Source organism: Columba livia, chromosome 5, assembly GCF_036013475.1.
Source record: "Columba livia isolate bColLiv1 breed racing homer chromosome 5, bColLiv1.pat.W.v2, whole genome shotgun sequence".
Lineage (NCBI taxonomy): Eukaryota > Metazoa > Chordata > Aves > Columbiformes > Columbidae > Columba > Columba livia.
In genome coordinates, this window is record NC_088606.1 from 19074640 (window position 1) to 19098175 (window position 23536).

At 42.9% G+C, this 23536-nt stretch overlaps 1 protein-coding gene across 10 annotated transcripts in view; it reads left to right on the forward strand.

Annotated features, from left to right (window-relative positions):
- The window catches only part of FOXN3 (forkhead box N3), a 211420-nt gene that overhangs the window by 107238 nt on the left and 80646 nt on the right, over positions 1 to 23536 (forward strand). The window lies entirely within an intron of this gene.

Genomic DNA, 23536 nt, shown 5'->3' on the forward strand with positions numbered 1-23536 from the left:
TATTTTAATTTTTTATGATGGTTGTTATTTGTTTCGCGGAGCAGTTTCGGCGTTAGCGCCGAGGCCGGCGGGGCGCAGCAGCGGGAAGGGGCTGGCGCGGGAGAGGCCGCCGCCCGCCCTTGTCGCCGATGCGCGTGATGGTCGCCATAGCAACGCCGGCGTCTCCCTGGCAACGCGTGGCCCAGACAGGTGCCGTTGCGTCACGGGGCCGCGCGGCGCTGCCTGGCGGCAGGACCGGCCGTTGGGGCTCGGCCGCGCGCCGTTGCCGTGGTAACGGGTAATCCCGCGCGGCCGCCGCGCCGAAACTTCCCTGGAGCGGGGATCCCGGGCCGGGTTGTGTCCGGCGCAGATCAGGGGTGCGGGGCCGCCGTCCCTGTTTCGGAGGTCAGGCGGCAGCGGGAGGTGCCGCGAGTGGGGGGTTTCCTGGAGCAGCAGCGCAGCTGCGGCGCAGGTCGCTCTGTCCTGTGTTTCCTGCGGAGCTCTGGAAAAATATTTCCTGTAGTACCACCTTTAGAAGGGATGTTTTCACTTTAGCTTTGCCCCTGCTCCCAGCGATGCCACTGCTATTGTGCTTTGTGGGACAGAAAAGTAATTTAAATAAGGGCATTAAAATTGTCATTTGTGTGTTTGAACAAGGCTTGTTTGCAGAGCCTCACTTTGACATTTGTGTTGTTTTTGTAAGAGTATTTTAATTATGCCCATACAGATTTATTCAGAGATTGTCCTATTAAGTAGAAGTGTAATGCACATCTGCCATAGGAATGGAGGGATTTTGATCCCTTCTAATCCCCACGAGCAAATAAAATCCAGCAAACACACCAGTTGAAAGCAGGATCTCTGGGTTGTGGTTTTTTAATGCTTGAAGTGACTGTTGACTTAAGGGGTCAGGTTTGCCAGAACCACTGTGCAGTTTGCTGGCAGACGGCTTTTCCAGGTGAGGCGGAAGGAAGCAGTGCAGCAGCGTTGGCACCAGTGGTGCCTGCAGGGACGAGCCCCTCGAGACACCCCCGTGGGTGCTGGTGTCAGGGAAGCAGCCCTGGGGCGGCTGCGCAGTGTGTGCTGTGTGCTCAGCCTTGTGCCCGCTGCTCTCCCCTCCTCGTGGCCAAGGGTGCCCGTGGAGCTGCACACCTGGGGCGGAAGTCACAGGATGGTTTGGGTAGGGTTGGAAGGGACCTCTGGGGTCATCTAGTCCAACGCGAATCGAGCTGCCCCCTTCTCTGGGGTGTGTGGCCAGAACCCGTAGCCTGTTTTCACGTGTGGGAGAGGAGAGGTGTACTGCCACATGCCAAACAGCACGGGATTTAAGACAGCCTGGAAAGACTGCTTGCTTTCGCCAGTGCCCACATGCAGCTGAGTAAACAGGAGAGATGTCTTTTGAGTGAGGGAGAGAGGGAGGATGCTACCAAAGCACTCACAAGCATGTCCCAAAACTGAAAGGGGAACTTCCACCCCTTGCAAATCGTGGGATGTCAGAGCTACTGCTACACTGCTTGTGCTGCCAGGTGTTTTCAAGTCTTCCTTGTAGTGTCTGGGTCATAAAACAAAGAGCTTGCGTGGCTGCAAAAGCAAATGCCTTTCAGATAGAGGCCCAAAGGAGGCCAGGTTTTGTATGAAGAAATTGTGGTTTCACTGTTATTTTTAGCTGGCTATCTTTCAGCTGTTCTGCTGTCAAACAAAATTTAATCTTCCCATGGTCTTCTAAAATATTTATTTATTCAGCTACTAATGACTAGTGCAACATCAACACAAGGCTGGTCTAGGCCATCAGTGACTGTTAAACTAATTTAAATATGCATTGGCAGTTACATGGTGAAATCATTTTTTCTGATATATTCACAAGGAGTTGAATATTCCCCATGCATTTGGAAACACAGTAATCCCATATGTGCGTGATTGTTTTCTCATGTGTACAAAGACTTCAGTAACGGGTAGAAAATGTAAAAACACTCCGCCATTGTCGGATCTCCAGAGCGATACATCGTCATAGTAACAAATTCCGAGGGAAATTTTTGTGATGGTGAAGATAATACATCTAGAAAAAATCCTTTGGTGGCGGAGGTTTTGCCGTCTGTTGAGCTTATATAACTGAAGCCCACAAGTAAGAGAAACTGTGTCACCTGATATTAATTAAATATGTCTGGAACACAATAATTGGCCAATATTACTCGTGCCTCTAGGAATGGGATTAATGGGAGGAATTACAGAGTTTGTAAGGATCAGTTGGTGTGATTCCACAGGGGCAAATTGACCTATTGCTTCTCTTTATCAAATGCTTTAAAAGAATAAGGATACACAAATGAATCACATGTTCTGTTTTTGCGTAAGCAGCTTAGGGGTGCATTGAGCACAGAGTGGAGTGATGTATAATAAAAATATCCCAAGCATGATGATCACTGAACAGACAAATTCTCCTTTCATGAGCGGAGTTAATTACATCAGATAATTTAGCTCTACAACTTCACTAGAGCATCCTGCATAAACATAACAGGGAGGACCTTTTATGAAGGAGTTACACGATATGAACCCACACATTTGGATGGCCAGTCAGTGTTATACTAGTGTAGTTTGACATTAGACATATGACTCAAAGTAGAAATTCTGGATTATATTGGGGTCCTTGTATAGAAGACCGTAGTATTGGGGAGAAGAGCAACCTTGCCGTGTTGGTACATAAAAAGGAACTTGAGACAACGGTTGTCTGAATTGCTACTGCAATTCTGGGTGGAGATTATCTGTAAGGTGTAAGAAGAATAACAATATAGTAATGTGAATTATTTCATTTTAATGGGATTGGATATGTATTCTTAAAATACTCATGCCAAAAAACCCAAAAACCTTTGGATTTTTTCTGGTTCTTCTAATTAAAGCATATATCATGTCATTTACGATTAGTGTCAAGGGTGATACACAGTGTTATGAAGAAGAAACTTTCTATTGGGTGCGGAAAAATTGTCACTTTAGTCTAATGTGTTTCTTAAATATTTACAATTGTGTTTGCAATAGCAACCTTGAAATACATTTATAGACACAAACTTGATTAAGTGTGTAAGTCAGCTTCGTGGTATTTCATCTATATGTTTTATTTCCCATTTTCTGAGTCTAACTGAACTATAGGTGGGATTTTCTTTTCTGGTGGTGCTTCAAGGAGATCTTGGAAAGGATTTTTCTTTTGTTTTCTCTGTATGGATTACACAGACCTACTTCTTAATTATATTTCTCATTCTCCTGCTGAAAACTATCAGGGAATGTAATGTAAAATAACAGAAATTGTCAGTTTCAGAGATAGATAAAAAATATCTGAAGATTTGGGTGACCACCTAGGAGTATTGGCTAGATTTCTTTAGATACTTGTGGGGCATTATTGTGCTGCTTTTCATTTTTTCCAGTGTGTTTTGCTAATAGTAGTTTGTTAAACCAGTGGCAAATGTTGACACATCTGTCCTGAGTAGCCCTATAAATGATGAAATTGCTAATGTGCCAGAGATAGAACTGAAGAGTGATTTCTTTCTTGCATTGCCTCAGCCCGCCTGTAATTGGTTTGCTTGAGTCTTTGTTTTGGCTGTGTGTTCTAGACCTTTGGTGAAGAACTGTGAAACAGCATCCTTAGCCTGTCTTGTTTCTCTAGATGTGGGGCAAACAGCAGCTCCTTGCTTTCCACTGTTATTATTCATATCCCCATTTATTGAACAATCTTCACAGTTACTCGGCTTTTTAGGTTTGCTTTTTTTCCCCCTTCTGTGCTGTCTGTGGACAAATATAGCCTTCTTCCAAAGATAGCTTGGAATGGTACCACAGATATTTCCACTTCAGTTCATGTGAAAAGGGAAGTGTAGGGATATGTTTTGAAAATGTTGTTAGGTTTTTGTCAATCCCTCTCTAGCAGTGGGTAGTCCCCTGTGAAAGTTGTTGCAGTAGCCTCATTGATACAGCCGCGAATTGTTGACTGCAGGAACTTGGAAGCACGTGGGTGCTGTGCTTCTGAGATGGTGTTCTGCAGCTCCCCGTCCCTTGTCCTTGCTGTCCCCAGGTGGTGTGTCTGGTACAGCAAGAAGCGGGGAGCGTGGGGCTGCCCTCCCCTCCCCTCGGGTTCCCGGGCAGCCCTTGGTCCCGTTAGCAGCGTTGCATCACTGTTAGAGCAGCTGCAGCTGCACGCGTGGGGAAGCCTGTCTAGTGCAGTTCAACAACAGTTCACGGAAATTTTAGCAGTTGAAAATAAGGACTTGGGAACAAGTGTTTGTGTGGTCAGCAGTGACTGACATCACGTTTGTTAATCATACAGTATTACAGCTGTGCGAGTCATCTGACTTCTGCATTTGAAAACAGACTCATGAAGCTTGGGAAACCAGAAATAGTATCATGATGTCTCGCATCGTACTGCTGTTGGATTCAGAAGAGGTTTTATTTATATTTGCAGAACTAAAGTTAAATTTTTAAATTTATTTTTAATTATTCTATTTTGTTGTTTGTTTATATTTTCTTCACTTCTCTATTAGTTATTGGACTTCTTTCCTTTGGTTCCATTAGTAGAAAAGATTTACAGGGAAAGTCACATTATTTGCCGTTCTGTTTTAAGACTGACATTCTTAGAACAGTTTCTAATGTCAAAATAAAATTTCTATGACTGAAAAAAAGAGAAGTCATAATTTCAGAATCTTTCAGGCAGTAGGGAAGTGGTGGATTTTCTGTAGTGATTGTGATTTTTGCAGTTTAGTTCTTCACTATTTATTTAGTCTTTGTTTAGACTCAAAGTAAGGTGCATTGACTATTTCCAAGAATTACAGCTCTATCTTAAACAAAAACCTGCATGGACCTTTCATCCTTTTACTTAGCATTTGAATGCATATTGCGGAATAGAGAACATGTTTAAATCGTGATGGAGTTGTTGCACTTTATGTGAAACTCCAAATATTTTTTAACCAGTTTGTTCCATATGTGAGATCCTTCTGAGAATGTCGGTTCTACCCATGGGTTCAATGGCTTTGGCTGAGAAAAGATGCCAGGCAAGACTTGGTTGGCAGCCTCTCATTGTGTTGGGACAGTCCACTTGAGTCCAAGAGCTGGAGGAACTGGCTGTGAGAGACCTGATATATCTGCAGGTCATAACAGAAGGTGACATCTGTATCATCAAGAAACTAGTTTTTCATGAAGAAATGTCCTGGGAGATGAGCACGACCAGTGAGGATAATTTTCTCTTTTCTCTGCACAATGTTAGTGAGAAGCAGAACATTGGATCCTGTTTTGTTGCTGCTCACAGTGTGACTGTGGAGAATCCTGACACGGTGGTGTCCAGGTGATTGAGGTGGCCCGCCTGGCCTTGGGTTATCCACAAAGCTAAAAAACTGGACTAGATGATGGATCTTCAGCCTGGGCTCTGGGCCGGCTGGCAGTGGGCGGGGAGATCTGGACCTTCAGGAGAAGGTAGTCTGACCTTCAGACCTTGCAGACCAGCTTGTCTTTGTGCAGGACAAAATCCTCTCTGGTTTCCTTATCTCCCAGTCATAGCAGGCACCTGTGTCCTAAGCCAGGCTTGTCGCAATAGTGTTTCCAATCATTTTATACATAGAGTTAAAGGAAAAGTGCAGTTGCATTTCATACCTGTGTTAGGAGTGACGTAATCCCGACCTGTTTATCTGACCGTGTTTCTCAAAGCATCAGTCAGTCATTCTGCAAATGATTTTTTAAACAGCATAGGTGTCCTAAACCTGTAGAACTTTTCCACTATCATGTCGCAGCACCAGTGGCCCTAAACCTTAACGTGAAAGGCAGTTCCTCTTGAAAACTATTTCTTTAGTAAATATTTATTGCCAGATACAAAGCTCAAAACAAGTTTCAATGGGTTAGTCTTTTTGAATCTTTCTTAGATATCACACCTTTTCTGGGTTACATATGGTATCCCTGCGTATAGATTTGTGTATATACAGTATGCTCATAGTATAATATCTATAGATAGTTTGGTATGCATTTTGGACAATGCAGGTTTCTTAATTTATTTGTTTGAAGAAAGTAAGTTTTGGGAGAATTTTGTTTCTTAATATGTGAATGCTTTTGAATCACAATTATTCCCCCCATCATTATTGCCAATTATAGCTTTGCTTCTGATATCATGAAACCTCAGTTTAGGGCCAGAGTTGCCACATGCAGGTTGTGATTAGTGACCATGTTTTTTGTGGCTTTTATAACTCTTCATCACCATGGTACCTGGATTTCTGTGGTATCCAGTTTTTAATGTGTTTGAATCTGTCCTCTAATTGTATGATGCTACCATGTAAAAGTGTTATTCCGCCAGTTTTGATGGAACTGGGTTTTGTACAAATAAAACTATTTTGCTACAGTTGTTTCCTTTCACAGGAACTTCCATGACTCAGAAGAACAAAACCTGAAATGGCTTAAAAGGTGTTAAAATGTCTCATTTTGAAGTTTTAGAACAGAAAGCATAAAGCCTTTGTTTCATACTGAAACTTCTTTACACTTGGGTTTTAAATTTTCGCTTGGAAAAATCAAGCTGCTTGTTTCATCAGAATGAAGTGCTTACCTAAAACCTGGTTTTTGGAGGAGGTTGGTGTCTTCAGTAGAGAAGTTTCCGGCCTCTGCCACCCCCTGTATGTGTGGGAAGAGACTGTGTCCCCCACACACTCACTCTTTGTCCCAGAGTGAAAAGGCAGGAGATGAGAGCTCTGGCTCTTTGCTTGTCCAATGTGTTTTATGCTACAGTGGCCTGATAAAATGTCCCTTCCCCTTTCCCCTTGTGAAACAGAAGCGCTCAGAATTTGCACTTCTTGTTTTGTTTTATTTTTTTGTTTCTGTTTTTCCAGTAGAGCCACAATGAAACTATAATGGCTATATTTGGTTGTTTGTACTATATATTTTTCACAGATGTTGTGACTTAATTTTGGGAAGCCCACAGTTGTTTAAAGAAAATCTGTAAAGCAATCTTGATAGATCTAAACATAAATGAGAATTAAGAGGCTGTGTTTCAGATAGATTTCAAGAAACTCTTGTTGGCTTTCTTTCTGTTCCAGGTGGCCCTGGAGGCAGTGTTTATGTGTGGGGTGCCTGTTGGTGGCATTTGTTCTGTTTCTAAATTACAAAACTTTAAAATGCAGTGGTTTGTTTCGTTTTGTTTGGGGCTTTTTGTTTGTTTGTTTGTTTGTTTGTTTTTGTGGGGTTTTTTGCAACTGGTTAAAAGGGGGGAGGGAGGTTTAGAGAGTGTGTAAGTCAGTGGAACTTGCTACCACAGGAAAATGCTGAGACGGAGGATTATGCAATAATTCCCCAAAAAGTGGAGTCTTGTTGAACTGCCATGTCCAAAGCTAATACAAATGCATCTGGAGTAGGGTACTAGACCTTATGGGATTTTTTTAGTTTTAAATCAACTCTCTGAGTTCGCATGGGCTGCAGTAGCAAGCACAGATATACTGTGCTTCTCTTTCTGTGGAGCTTCCATCTCTGGCATTGGGTCATGGAAACCCTGGACCAAACAGGCTGTTGGTTTCATCCAGTCTGGTGGTGTTGATGTTGTTATACTTTTGATACGATTCCCCATTTTGAGCCTGAAGCTTTTTTTCCCTGTAACCGTATGTTGTTCTTGTGATAAATGTGGAAACCTCGGGGGGTTTCAGTGCACAACTATATGTATATACAGTGTACTTTTTATGTCCAAAGGCAGCCTGGCTGCCAGGGAAGCTGCTCTATTGTGCTCAGAAACAAAATGTACTGTTCTAGTGTAGGTGACCTATTTCCATTACAGAAGCATAAATACAGCAACAGTGATAGGAGAATTGCTTGAGACAACTAGTCTGTAGTGGGTTTGTGTAAGCAGTTTGACTAGCAAACACATTAGAGAAGTTCATTTTGTTGATGAATAACTTGTAGATACCAGAAGAGGAGTACTGATAAGGTGCAGCCTGGCTCCACTGCTCTGGGGAAGTTTGCTGAGTTGTCATGTTGTGGTTTAACCCCAGCCGGCAACCAAACACCACACAGCTGCTCACTCATTCCCTGCCATTGGGATGGGGGAGAGAGTTGGAAGAGTAAAAGTGAGAAAACTTGTGGATTAAGACAAAGACAGCTGAATAGGTAAAGCAAAAGCCGTGCACACAAGCAAAGCAAAACAGGGAATGGATTCGCCTCTCTCATGGGCAGGCAGGTGTTCTTCCATCTCCAGGACAGCTGGGCTCCAACATGTGTAACGGTCTCTTGGGAAGACAAATGCCATTGCTCTGAATGTCCCACCCTTCCTTTTACTTCCTTCAGCTTTTACACCGACCATGATGTTGTCATATGGTCTGGCATGTCCCTTTGGCCAGTGTGGCTCAGCTGTCCTGGCTATATCACCTCCAACTTCTTGTGCACCTGCAGCCTTCTCTCTGGAAAGTCCTTGACGTGGTATAAACATTGCTTAGCAACAACCAAAACGTCAGTGTATTACCAGCATTCTTCTCATACTAAATCCAAAGCACAGTGCTATGCTCACTACTAGGAAGAAAATTAACTCTGTCCCAGCTGAAACCAGGACACCCATGTATCTGTTTACAAAGGAGCATGGTTTCCACCTCTGTGTTTTAAGATCATTTTTTTCCTTTGTGAAAGGGGGATGACTGAATTTGCCATCTCAGATAAGAGTTCTATAGGATTAGTTTTGTAAAAGATCTTTCCTTTCTTTTCATCCTGACTCATTTCTGCATTGTTGGCAATCTCCTCCTGTTAATTGCCAGAACTCGTTCTGTGGGCTCATGCGTATGCTTCGGTAATGTATGGTCATTTTTCATTTCTATGCTCTTAAAGCATCCAAGATGGCACAGCCAGTGAGTCTTACTAATACAAATGTAAATGTATTTCTTTCTTGGCTTGCTACAGCATGCATGCACTTGTTAAATTTTCTTTTCATTAGCTTGTATGACATATTTTTGGTATTAGAATCAGTATTACATGGACTTCATTTGTGAAAGTGGAATAACTGCAGTTTGTTATTTTGCCCTTTTCAAAGGTAGTAGTCAGTGTCCAACTTTATACAGCTGGTGGTTTTGTGCATTTGTTGCTTATGGCCCTGTATACCTGATTGCTGTTGCCAGTTGTTCTCTGTAGTGCAGTTTTTGACCTCACTGATGGGTTCTCTGTGTTGTCTGCCTGGGTAATATAAATATTCCAGAGCTCTGTGCCTCTCAGTGCTTTTTTTCTGTAACTATTTTTATCAGGATTCCATTATATATCCTTCTGAAAAAAATTCTGTTCAAACAGTGTTACAGGCTTAATGGAAAACTTCCTGAGGTTGTTTTGAAGAACTAAGAAGCTCAGAACAGACTCTTTTTGACACTTAAAAATCAGTGTTTAAAAGTGCATATAATTCTGTTTAGTCTTGTGACAGTGTGGTGGTGGTGTTTTTTTAAGACAGAATATTTGAAATTTGGAAATAATAATTCCATAGCAATGCAGATACTGAAAACTGAGTTATTAAAAGTATAGTGATGCTTTAGAATGTCCATGCAGCATTGGAAATTCAAAACTGAGGGCAGTGCAGCATGTCGGTTCCAGTAAAAGTGTTTGGAAAAGAGACGTAAATTTAGCAAATCTGTATTGGAGAAAAAACTGTAAACAAAAAGGAATTGGGTTACTTTTAATTATGGAACTTTCCTGGAAAGACCTTTTTTATTTTTTTGTTTCCAGACAGCTGTCTGATCAATGGCAGAACTCATAACAGCTCCCCAAGTATTTAAGATCTCTATTAATTGGAGTTCCTTCTCTATATGAAAAATTGTTCCCTTGTTGGCTGTTTTGCATATGAAAGATGAAGACGACCATTTTTCTCATGAGATGAAAAAAATAAAACAATTAATTAGAACGAAATAATTTCCTAAACTTAAGGGAATTAATAACAAACAAAGGCTTATGGAGTAGCCAGCTTTTCTTTTGCTACTTGCAAGTATAAGATAATGAAAGAGGAAGACTTTATACAAACACATTTATTCCATGATATTTTAAGAGCCGTAGTCAACTATATTGCTAAAGCAATGTAGATCTTTTGGTTATTAAGTATATTTTTCTGCTTTCACATGTAGAAATAGACTTGCTCAGATTTGGAGGGGAAAAAAAAGAATGGAAATTTGTGCTGTAAGTGCTAGAACTGGTCTTTTTCTGTCTCCCTGGGGATATTACCATCAAAACCCTGCTTTGAAAGCAGCTGCAAAGTCATGTTGATGAGTTCTGTATTTTCTAACAATATAGAGCAAGAGTATTAGGAGTTTAGTGTGTGTTGAGTGGCACTGTTAAAAATTTAAACCAAAACAAAACAACAAAAAAAAACCACCACAACCCACCAACATTAATTTTGTCTATTGCTGTGCCCATTTGCCATCCTCGGCTGGCGACAGTGGGTATGAGATGCGCCTGAGAAGAGTGGCACCCTAGGTGGTACTCGGCAGGCACTGCAGTTAAAAACTCCACTACCACTTGCCATCTGATCAGTTTAAGCCCCACAAACTAACAGAGAAAACATTTCACAGGCTGTTTGGATTTGCTACTGAGTTTGCCCTTTGTCTAGTCTAAGACAACAGCAGCACACTTGGGGTTTCCCCATACCACACGGGACAGTGGCACACAGCTCCAGACTAGTTCTCAACCCCCAGTATCTTCTGATTGCTCAGCAGAGGGTTGGGTTTAGGGTTGGCTTTGGTTTTGTGCGTTTTTTCCTTCTTTTTGTGTTTTCTTTGTTTTTCTTTTGCAAAGTCATTTTAAGATGCTCTTGCTGTCCCAGTACAATAGCAAACTGTCCTTTCAGTTGTGCTAGTGAATACATTTGTATAGCTGTACTGTAAATGGGACCCTGGTGATGTGTTTGTTTATTTAAGGGATTTGGACTTGTCAAGGAGGGATGAGGGCTTTCTTAAAGCATTCCTACCATAGAAAATCTGACGGAGACCATTTGGATGGCACAATGCTGTGCTAGTAAAATTGTGCTGCGTCTGGCTCTCAAAGCAGAGTTTCTGCACAGAAGAGCATGGAGACATCATCATACTTAGTGTTGACCCGGGGTATTCTGGCAGGTGAGTGCTTCAAACCTGCTTCAAAGGTTTCCTGTCTTGCAAACCTGTGTTCTCAAGTCATGCTATAGAACAGTTCTCTGGTGCTGGGTACATCAACAGCTGGGGAAGGAGGTGCTGCACCTTGACTTCATGATTCCTTGTTCTGCAGGGGCTTGGTGAGAGAGTGCGATTCGTATGGCACAGTTTGGCCATCTTCTGCGCCCCTCAGCCTGTGCTGTCGCACAACAGCCGCAGGGCAGCCCGGGCTGGCACAGGAGTTTGGACCGCACCAAAATGGGCAAACGCTCCCTGCAGACTCCAACCTCGGGAGAGGGGACTGTCAACAGGAACTCATCTTCCCTTGCTGGCCGCTGATTTCCAGGTTTTCAAACTGCAAGGTAGAAAAGGGGGTCACTATGATGCTATAAACAAGTTAGCAGTATCCCTCTGTAAATGCGGGCACTTGGTTTTCACGCGGATGTCTCTGTGGCTCTGTTGTATCGCTGTTGTGAACAGACTTTGACACTTGGATGGAAAACTTGCCACATAGCAAAACTTGCCAACAGTGTGTGAGGAGGAAACAAGTACACAGAGTCTGGCTTATCTTTCCTTGGTCACTGACCAGGCGCAAATAATGAACTTATTAGACTGAATTAATCTCCTAAAGGAAATGGTTTGAAATCCATCTGGTAGAGTGCTGAAAAGCAGACTCAATAAAATCCTTGAAAATTGACTGTAGAAAGGAGTTTTCTGTTGGCAGAAAGCTAAATTGGATGACCCGAGGAGAGTTCTCTGTCTGAAATTACTGACGCAAAGGCAAACAGAAATAAGCGATGGATCCCGAGCACAAGGTTTGCAAACTGCGTTTTCAAGAGATGGACAATTTAAATGCACTTGTTCCAGCTGATGTTCTGTAACATGATTCCTTCAGTGAAATGTCGCACCATGGGTGGCTTTAGTGTGGTCGGGGGAACCTAACATTCGGAGGACAGTAATATGCACAGAGCTAAGCATACTTATTACCTATCTTAATTCGCAAACCACCAAGACACTGCCTGATCTTGAGCTATGTTGCAAACAAAGAAAAATCATCAGTGATTTCAGCTCTGTTTTCAAACCTGCTGTTGATTTCTGTGACCAGAGATAAATGACAGGTTCTTGCTGTGTGGCTGTTACATATCTACACCATTTCTAGAGGGTACTTGCACTAAGAGACAGTGTTTTTTCTTCTGCAGTGATAGTCAGGTGCTGGTTGAGCGTGCCAGAGTATGCCTTTTTACACACAGACTTTTGGTGTTGCCTCTTTGCATTAATAGTAGATTCCCTAAATCAGGTGAGACCTTGTGTCTTGTGCACTGGCTTCTGTAGGAGTCTCAGCACCAGACAACCTGTCTTTTGTTGATGCTCCACAAGATAAGTTGATCTTTCAGGAGAGTTGCATCTTATCCCTTTTTTAATGCTAACGTATTCTTCATAAGATATCTGGTTGTGATATCTAAAGGTGTGCAATAGTGGATTGAGGCCATGGATGTAGTTCAAATTGCATTTATACTCCAGAACACTGCTTGGGGATATGATAGAAGCAATGGATATCTCACGAGATGTAGTTTCTTGTGCTGTTCTTCAGCTTCAAGACAGTAGAAGACAATGTACTAATGTATCTAAGTGTCAAAGTGTTCTGTGGACTCTTGGTGATGCAGTCCTACCAGCCTGAAAAACTTCTGAAGCTTAGCATTATTTTGCCTGAATCAAAGCTCAAGGTCAGCCTTCAGTTTGCTGGAACATCCATTGGAAATAGCTTTTTTTTTTTGTGGTTTTGTTTTAGTGCACTCACCGGATTGAAGTTTCCAATTACACAAAAACTTAATTCTGCTTCCAAGTCTGTCTGGGAAATGGTCAACACTGATAGACCCTCAGTAAGAGAAGTAATTGTTCCTTTTTGGCACTACCTGCAAATACACTCATTAGCTGAAAAGTAGCAGGCTTTCTTAAATCTCCTCTTTGCTCGTTATTCTTCAGGGAATTGTATTCTGGAATATTTCTTAAACAAAGGCTGTCTTTTCACCACACCGATTTGGTCCTGTCACGTTGACGCGTTCTGTGGTGGTGGCGTTGCCACAGTGCTGGAGCTGAGGTGTCAGGGTGCTCCCCTGCTTCCCTCCTCCGTCCCGCTGCCAGTGGGGCTCCTGCAACCGCCAGCACTGCCTGTGCACCCTGCGCACCCGGCTGTGGGGCTCGGCACCCTGCTCACCACCCTGCACACCTAGCTGTGGGGCTTGGTGCCCTGCTCACTGCCCTGCACACCCAGCTGTGGGGCTCGGCACCCTGCTGACTGCCGTGCACACCCAGCTGTGGGGCTTGGCGCCCTGCTGACCGCCCTGCACACCTGGGTGTGGGCTCGGTGTCCTGCTCGCTGTCCAGCCCTTCGCCTGCCCAGCCTGCAGATCGCCTGCAAACTTTTGGAACTCCTTGAGCAACAGTGAAGCGACGCTTTGGCTCCACGAAATCTCGCTGCTCATGCTGTGCAGTTTAAAGACAAAATGCTTCCTGCTAATTATTAACAGTTACTCTGTAGGAACAGACTCATTATAGGGGTGCTGAACCCTGGCCCGCCATCCTTTTCAGCACCTGAACAATGCAAGAGGGAGGGGGAAGAAACCGCGAGGGAAACTGGAGTGCTGGCACCAATTAGTCCTGAGATTAGTCCTGAAAGAGGATTGCAATTGCAAGGCCAAAAAGAGTAGAGAGTGGGTAAAAGGATTTGAAATGAGATTATAGGGCCTAAAAGCGCCTTTCTTTTGTTAGGGAAATAATTCAGCAGTTTTGCTCGAGAAAGTGAGACAATCCAGTTCAGTGGCTGAAGTGGGAGATGTGTGTCCTGTTGCTTTTTAAGGTTCTTTAACAAAGCTGATCCCCAGTTGCATTTGTTAGTGCTTCCTGCAAAATCAAAGTGTTTTCAACAAACAAACAAAAACAGGGAGGAAAGCTACTGCCTCATCAAAAGGCCTGTTGTCTTTCAGGAAGCTGATTTGTATTCTTTAAAAGGGAAGCCAAGGAAAGGAGGCAGATTGAACTCTCTTTTTTTGCTTTGGCAAAACTTTTTTCTTCGTGGTTACTATGAGGCTGGCAGCGGAGTCACCCTTTCACCACCCATCCTGCAGATGAATTCAGTGCCGGTTTTTGTTTGTTGGCCTGCTCAGGGATGCAAATCAGGCAGTTCCTATCTCAGTTAAAAGCAGCGTCTCCTGTCAGTGCCATGGTGGTGTGTGTCCTTCTCTTCCTCCGGGAGGGAAGTGGGCACTGAGCCTTGCTGCCCTGTTGAGGAGACCATAATACACACTCGTGTAACAGAAAGCGTGTCTGGGGCTGAAGACTGGAGCTTGCTTGGAGACGGCAGAAGAGGCTTTTCCCCCTCCAGAAAGAGGATTTCATAGGGAGAATTACAGAAGAGACATGCACACATTGTGGATTTAATAGGAAATATTTTTCTTCAGTACATTAACAACTGCAAGACTACATGAAATGGTGACTTTTTCTGCCCTTCCCAAGAGGGAAGTGTTTTTTTTGGGGGTGACATAAATTCAAAAGGTGTGGAGGGATCATAAACGTACCCGGTACCAATTTTTTTTTTCTTCCTTTCTTTCTTTCTTTCCTTTTTCGGTGGAAATTCTCAGTGTGAAACACCTATGTAGTCAGGCTCAAGAGCCCTGCTTTCTGTTTGCCCACGAGCTTAGAGGAATTTCTTGAAGTAGTGGGTTCTGCGTGTTCTTCATTTCCCTTGCCACGGTGTTTCACACAAGCCCGTGTTCAATCTGCTTTCACAGGCAGTAGTTGTGCTTGTAGTTGTCTTCTGTTGTGGCACTGGGAGGTTGGTGAGCATCATCTTGCTGTTCAGGCTCATGTAGCATGAATAATGGGCAAGATGAGGTTGTAAGGGGAATATACCATTTGAGGAAACCTCTCTTTTAATAGAGGGTGCCTTTTTTTTCTCTGGACAAAGACATTAAAATAGGACATTCTACACTCTGTTCTTGGAGCTGCTATTCTCTTTGGACTTGTTCGTAAACACGTTTTAATTCCCATCTAAAGCACTTGCTAAGTGCTAAATTTTTGTCTGTTTTGGTTTTTGTTCCATTATGATGCTTTCATATAATCTACTGAATCGGACTTGCTGCTTTCTAACCTTCATAAGCTGTTCTAGAGTCCCTCCAAGAAAAGTGGGAATGAGAGACTAAGAGATGAACCCACCAGTTTGTGTCCACACAAACAGGGAAGAGGGGAATTGGTGAAGAAACACAAGCTCTTGTCCTGTCCGTGGCGCTCATCTAAACGGCTTAATAAGACTTGTGAAGTTGTCCCATGCTGAGGTGCTAAAAGCTCTATTAAATAGCCATAAACTTTTTGAAATAGAATAAAGACAATAATAAAGCCCAGAAGGGATTCAGCAAAGGGGGTAACGTGGAGGACGAGACAGTTTAGGCAGAGGTTGACAATGACAACAGAACAGCAAGTCCTCTCTGTAGGTCAGAAAAATGGTTTGAAAAGGGTAAAGAGTGCACTGAGATGACAACGGTTTCTGCTGATACCATCAAAGTCCTGCTTTGCTTCAAGTCATGTGTCTCTGTGATGTAAAATTTAGGCCCAGGCATTTCTAAAGAGGTGGTCCAGCATGTTCCAGTTGAGCTGAGCGCTGCAGTGGTGGTTGCTCATCCAGCAGAGGCAGCTCTCCGGATGGTTCCGTGCTGCATATGTCTGGGCTCGCTGCTTTCCAGTTTATGCCTGTTTACTTACAGTGTGCATTGGCAGGAAAATTTGGTGATGCACTCTATATGACACTGAAAAAAGAGACTTGACTATGAATGAAACCACTAACATGAGAATTAACTGAAATGGTGTGGCAAAGTCATTTGTTCCATTCTCACTGCCCTGATTTGTCGGAAGTCACAAAAACACGTGAAGAAAATATTTCTGTTTAATTGGTTGTAGGAAACGGATGCCCTATAAATTAATTACCTCTTTAATGTTTAAAAGGTTATGTCCTGTTCATTTTATGACTGATTAGTATCATTTCGCTAGAATGAGTAAGTTTGAGGTCATCCAATGTTTGAAAAGCATAGTTTGCTACTTTCTGTGATCTGATGCTTTCGAGGGCACAAAATCTGTCTGGGGATGTCAGGGTGTCAGTGTCTCTTTCTAAACATCAGTGAACGATAATTAATTGTTTCCTGTAATCTAATTCATTGATTTTCTCTATTTGAGGTGATCCAGGGAACAGCTTTACTCCAGGGATTAATTACAGAGAGAGAGTGAGAGTACACATACACTCATGAACATATTTTTGCTAGTTAATACTAATGAGGATTTTTTGCAACCACACGGCAGACATAGATTCAACTGAAGGAGAATTACACAGTATCTGACAGATAACTGTGCCCACACTTAGAAGCCCCTTTTGGTGTTTGGAAAGAGTGTGCTCTTTGTTAGCGAAATGCCTCAATTTTTGAGGTTGGCTACCAGCAGATGGACCTCCCAGAGCCTCTTGGTTCATCAAGGAGGGAGCCTGCAGTCTCCTCCACTGGCTGCTATACCAAAGCTGTTTGGCGAGGAGCACAGAGGGTTGCTGGATTGTCGTGTTGGCTTTTATTCTTTAACTTTCTTGAGCTTTATCAAGAGACAGTGAATGGCCTAGACTGTTTCTGTAGCTTTGTCCTTTGGCGCAAAGTTACCAAACTGCCGTTTAGATATAGCATGCAGAAACAGCAAACTTAGGCATTTGCAACTCTGGGGGACTTTTTTGTGTTTGTAACAATTTTTTTCAACCTTGCCCACATGAAATCACAGTGGATAAAGCAGAGATACATAAACTAGTTATCTCATTGCAAAAGCAACTACCTGCCCACCTTCACCTTTCTTCATAAAGCCTTTATTTCTACACCTCTGGTTTCTGCTGCATATCCCAGGGTGAAAAGCCGTGTTTAGGCCCCATCTTACTGAGTCATGTCCAGTTTCTGCACAAACAGCTGAGGAGAAGCAGCAAATGGAGGGCAACATAGACTAGACCATGGATTCCACTGGGAAAGCCAAAATTAGCTGAAAGAACTATGTTGTAGGACGGTTTCTGGAAAAGTAGTCTCTGTCTTGGTAGAGATGCAGCTTCGTCAGTTGTATGAAGAATTGCTGGCTTAAAGTAGAGAGATGACTTCTTGCTATGGCTTATGTGAAGGTTGGCTTCTCTTTTCCTTGGTGAGTTCATTCGTGCAGGTGATGTGGTAACTTGAGAAATTTATTAGAATGTTATCAAGTACAATGTTAGTATTCTCAACAGGCTGAACAGCTGTTTGGAGAGACAAGGATTAGAGATAAAGATGCACGCTGAATCTTATTTCTCATTACAGGTGGGAGGTGGTTTTTTCTGTTAAGATGAAAGGTGCTAAAGATAATTTAAAAATGAGTGAAAATGAAGTCCTCCAAAAACTTGTTTACAGTTAGACTTGCAGAATGTGTGAAATTCATTATTCCATAGCTCTGCTTTGAAAATGTTAAGTAGAAGTTGTCGGGAGTTGTGTGCTGTGGTTATTGCTACTGTAAAAATAACTAGGAGTGCTCTTGCTCTGGAGACCAGAGAAGTACAGGTCACATATAGTCCCCAACCACAGTTTAGTGGGTCTTCTTCATTTTGGCAGAGGCTGTAAAGAGGGAGGATACTTAGGCAGTGTAAATACCTGTGAGGTTGCATCTGCTCTGCCTCTTGAATTTGAGGCTTTGTTGAGTTGAAGACTTTTCTGATATAAATGGAAAATTCCTATCTTCTTCTGACTGAATTGGGCTGATAGGATAGAATTTAGTCAAACTTGTGCTGTTTGCTTTAAATTTACAGTATAGTGGAGGGCATATTACAATTCTTCTTTTTATTTGCTTGGCATCCAGCCTGAGGGATTTGGGGGGCATTTAGGAGAAGCACAGAACTCTTGTAGGTGTGATGGCAGCGATGAGGAGCCCTGACACGATGGTGGGGTGTGCAGGGGCCCCGCCTGGTCTGCTGCAGTTTACTGGGGCTTTTGGAGGTACATTGTTATCTCTGTGTGTATGTTTTCCTTTCTGTGAATGGAAATGGTATCTCTAACTCTGTGGGTGGGGGGGTTGATCTAGGTGATGTCTCTGCAATGCCTCTGAATGCAAAAAATACTGTATTCACTTCCCTCTTTCGTTACATCTGTAGACCCAGACTGCAAGGTGAAACAACCCAGTGTTAGGTGCTGTAGTTTGATGTGTCTGTTGGTCTGTCCCTCCCCCATCCCTAAAATGCAGCCCTGAGTGCTTCAGACTGAGTAATCACAGGAATATGAATAAGTGAAAGCTGAAAAATTTTGATACTAATTTTTTTTATGCCTTAGCAGCTTGTTTCTAAAAAGGGGTGACTTGATATTTATGCATTAAACTTTTGTGTTGGTGATAGAAGCACTCACGAACGGCCTGTCATTCACCTTTTGAGCGTGTTGCGCGCTGTGCCGTATGATCCTCAGGCACTGCTCTTCTGGGGTGCAGGAGTGTGACCGCTGAGTACAGCACTTGTGTAGTAGATACACGTGAAGAGGTAGAATTGACATTAATCAAAAAACGTAATTGGAGCTTTCCAAATGTGTGAGTACTTGACTGGTGTTTTGTTGTTATTATTCTTATTGTCATGTTTTCTGCTTTGATGTAACTTTCTGACATGCGCATCAGACACTTTGGTGTATGGCCCAGCGGCGGCAAATCCCTGCGTGCTCCTCTGTAGCAGTGCTGCAGAGCCTGTAAGCACATTAGACTTCCCAGGGAAAATACCCTCAGCATCTGGGAGAGGTTAAATGTTCCAGGGGAGAGGTTAAACATTCGTTTTGTCCTCTGCTTCTGTAATTCTAGAAGCCAGATTAGTTCTGAATCATCTGAACCACATTCATTCAAGATTAATGAGAAAGACCAAGTATGGAAAATTTCAGCTGGTAAAGCTCCTTGGCTTTGAGCAAGTGGTGGAGGGGGAGTTCGTACTGGCGGCAGCCTGCGAGTCACGCTTAGTTTTGAGTTTCCTTAGTACTTAAATTGGTGAAATGGGGAATCTCACCATAGCAGATAAATGAGAATTTCAGCAAGCGACATGAGCTGAGGGGGGTTATGCGTGAGGGGGACAGGACTTTAAAGGTCTCTCTTCCTATTTCTGTTTCTTTGGTTATCAGGTTTGTCCTTTTGCATATGCACATGTTTCTAACTTTGTGCATGTTCAAGGTACATTGGTGTCTTTAAAATTAACAAGCAGGGTATTCTCACTAATGGGTGACAAGCTGTTGGTAATCTTGAGTCCAGCTGACTGACAGGTCATGGTTAAGATGTGGTTGGAAATCTGAGTGGGAGCCTCACGTAGGAAGTATCCATGAAATCCAGGCAGGTCTACCAGCAATGCTGTTTGAAGTTTTGCAAAAATAATGAACAGGCAATTCAGGACTAGGTAACAGAAGTCAGTTGGGTGACCTTGGGCTTTATAAAAATTTAATCAGTTTCAGTTTGGGAGTAATGCTTGTTTGAGTAGAGCCTTCCAGTATCCTGCCTGGCTGGCAGCTCTGCGGTTTCACTGCAGCTCAGTTGCTCAGGTGGTCAGCCTGGAGTTCTCTTAGAGCTTTGCATTGTGGCATTAACTTTCAACGCAGACTCTTTACAGCAAGTTGAAAATGAAGGTGAGCCTAGGTATAGGCAATTCCTAGGACTCATTTATTTTCTAGAATCTGAGATGAAAGATTTTTTTTGTTTTTCTTGCAGTGCAATTCTAATCCAGTAAAACCAAAACAGAAATGAACCTCTTCTTCTCCCTGACTTGTTTTGCAGTAAATGAAAGCTGTGGTCAGAAAACTGGAGTGCTCCATTTCTGATTTAGTAGAAGAGAATCCAACCTCTCCCCACTGGCCAGGTCAGCGTTTGATGCTGCTGCAGCCCCAAAGAGGCCACAGTTCCCTGTGGATGAGGCTGTGGATGTCTATAAATGGGACCTTCACTTCATCTGGGATTCAGGGGACTCACCTGCGGTGCCTGCATGAGCTGGCACAGACACGCTCGGTAGCAGTGAACAGGTTTAGATAACTCTCAAGTTTCCCCAGCCTGATAACCACCAGTTTTTCCATCCAGTGATAGACGGTCTAGGAGCTATTTAACAGAAGTTGTGAAATAAGGAGAAACATAGCACTTTCAGCATGTGAAGTAACCTGCAGTGTTTTTTCTTACTTCACGTAGGGGAAGCAGGAACAAATAACAGCCCATGGCCTAGGAGTGAGCTGTGCTGTTCCTTCTTTAACTACATGCACTTCAAAAGACTATTCCCTTGCCTATTTTGTTGTTACTTAACAATTCTTTATTCCTCCCAGAGATACATAGACTATGACATTCCTGTTTTTAACAGAGAAGAAGAAAAAAGAAATCTGAGACAGAAAGGATGAAATTACTTGCCTGGAGTCATGGTGTGATTCAGTAGTAGAGGCAGAATTAGAATTGGAGGCTGATAGCCAGCGTCTCCCCATTCCCAACGGAGACATATCTTTTTTAATTAAAAGTAACGTGGGACAGTTGTCTCACCATGAATTTTCAAATAGATCAGGACTTTCTTCTCTGTCAGTGTTCACAATAAATCTGTTAAAATATGTAAACATGGATTAGTGAGGAATTTGCATTTTACACTGTGGCTGGCATACCTCAAATTGCCATCTCCTTTAAAACAACTCTCTAGAATTATTAGAAATTTTTTTTTTTTTTTTTAAATTTAAAGAATAAATCCTCCATTGCTGTCTGTAAATACATACCCAGCTCTTGGCAAAGACTAAAATTCTGGCTGGGGGCTACAGAGTCCCACCAAGGGGACAAGAAGGCTTCATAGATCGTGTCAGCAGTGAGAGGGGCCTTTTGAACACCACAGCAGTGTTGTTCGTGGGCTCTTAAAGACATATCACCATGTTTTACTCGAAATTAGGAATTACCCTTTTTATCCCTAATTCTGGAAATTTGAGAAGCTCTTTTTATCTTATTTTTTCTTTCTTTCTCTTTGTTTTCTTGCTTAATTATTTATTTTAAGTGGAGATGGTGGCAAGAGAAGAATGGCTTTGGCTATTTGGAGATGTAAAGATTTGGCCAACTTTCTGCTTCATCCTTCAAAAAGTAACATTACATTTTATTTTTAAGTGTTTTGTGAATAGCTTTCTTAAACAACTTTTCTTCTGTCTTTAATAAAAATTTAGATGTAATGCCTCTGGCAGTCGTGTCATACAGAAAACTCATTTAAGAGTGCGCAAGAGCTCAGAATTTTGTTATTCGCTTGAAAATGTGTTAGACACCCTAGAGAAACCAAGAAAGACTCCATCGAGGAGCTTAAAGTCTCCATCCACATGTCGCAGTAAGTGAGAGATACCAAGAGGCAATAAAAGAGGGAACTGCAGAGGAAGGAGAAGCATTACCAGAATATTAGATCAGCCTTCATAAATTAAAAATTAGTATTGTGAATTCATAAATCTCTTTAAGAATAATGTTTTGTCAGTTATGGAAAATTCGAGAAGATAGAGTAATGCATTTATAGATTTAAAATCTCTAAAGTAATCAGTTTTCATTAAAATCAGGAAATACCTTAACACCTACCTTCCAGATATTTTCATGTGTTGTCATTAGCCGGGGTTAGCGAGGTTTTTCCCTTTGATTGGAGAGGAAGCTTGCTTGACTGTTGCTAGGTGATCACTAATTGTGATATTAACTGCCAGCAAGCTGCTGGCAGGGATTATCAATTCTTTTTTTCCTTGTTAACAAAATGCGTGTGTTAGAGGTGCAGCCGTATCTAAATGTGTCTATATTGCTCAAAATTTATAACGGGAGTAATATATTCTTTAATACAACTACGGTTATGTACCCAGATATAGAGCATTAACCTCTCTTTGCCATGAAGTAGTGTTATTAGCCCGCATCCAGTAATGGCATTAAAGGTGAGTGTAGAAAACAAAGCTGATATGGCAGTAGAGGGATCTGAGCTCCCTGGTGCAAGCAGCGAAGAGCTGACAAGCATTTAGAGGAGTCCTCAACCAGAGTGAGATGCCGTCTGTCCCTTTTCACTCTGCAGGTTCATGGTGGTGTGGTTTGGACCGAGGGGCCTCCTCCCGTGCGGTCTGACAGCCGCTCTGCAGACTGCGATTGTGCAGCCAAGAGGGCTGATCATCACCGTGGTCGTGAATGTTTCTCATGCCTTGTGCAGGGTGACTGCCGTAAGGAAGTACTATTCATCTTCCAGCATCAAAGGATGCTGTATTCCAACAAAAGTATACTACTTTAAGTTTTTTTCTCAGTTACAAGTCCATCCAAAACTTACTTCTCAAGGAACAGTAAAAATTATGATCTTCCAGCTTAGCTGGTCATCCATTTGTATACCTTATGGTTAACAGTCTGAGTCCAGCTTGCATCTGGAGCTGAATGTGCTTGTCAGGAATGTATCATTCCTGCTGCCACTAGATACAGGGTTTCATGGGCTCCAGCCAGGTAGAGGCATCTGCATCTGTTGTTAGCAACTTGATCATAAGAATAATTGTGTTTTAGTTGCTTTTCAGAAGCTTTCAGAGGTGGGTTTATATACCTGCAAGATACTCTGTTGGTTACTCTTCAACAAATTGGTTTGTTGTTTCCAAGGTCAGTGTCCTTGACATTTCCTTCAGTTCACTATTTGTTGGAAGTGTAGGTGAGACTTGCAACGGTTTGCACTGTGGATGGTTGGTAATGCACTACTTGCAGTGCAGGTACAACGATGCCTTCATTCCCTTCATCTGGCAGCTGCAGCTTCTGCCTCTAGGAATTGTCCATTATATTGCTGTCCTGATCACTGCTGTCCACCCTGGGGCAAAGGCTGGTGGTCACAGTGAACTGGGTGCTCTCCCATCCACCTGTTATGCAGCACTGGGAACTTAACTGAGCTTGTTAGGAGAGGAGGAGTTATATTTTCTCCTGCCACACCTTTTTACAGAATCTGTGGGCTGAGCTAGATGTTGAGGCACCTCAGTCAATCATTTTTGCCACTGGTAAGGGCTGGAGAGAGGATCCTATGTGTCGCTGCAGCCAGTTTGTGGTCTAGCAGCTGTTTGCTTTCTGCAGGCTCTGTGTTGGGCATATTGTGTGCAACAGCTTGTTAGCTTAGGGCTGGCACGGAGCTGTCCTGCCCTGCCCTCTGGGCATCCCTGCGGGTGTGCTTTGGCACCAGCTGTGCCCCAGCAGCTGTGCCCAGCGCCTCTTGGCTGTGCTGGGCTGAGGTGAACATGGAGCATCTTCCCTGCCTCCCCACTGAGCCTTACTTCCCCGGGCCAATAGCTCTCAGCTTCAGGGGCCATTGAACTGTGCATTGTTTGTTTGTTTTCCCCCCCTTCCTCTGTCCTCCTCCTTACCCTCTGGACATACTTGGTAACGCAGTCATTGGCCTATATTTATTGCCTTCCGTGTTTTTATCATTCTTTAATTGTGGCGTGTAGTCCCACACA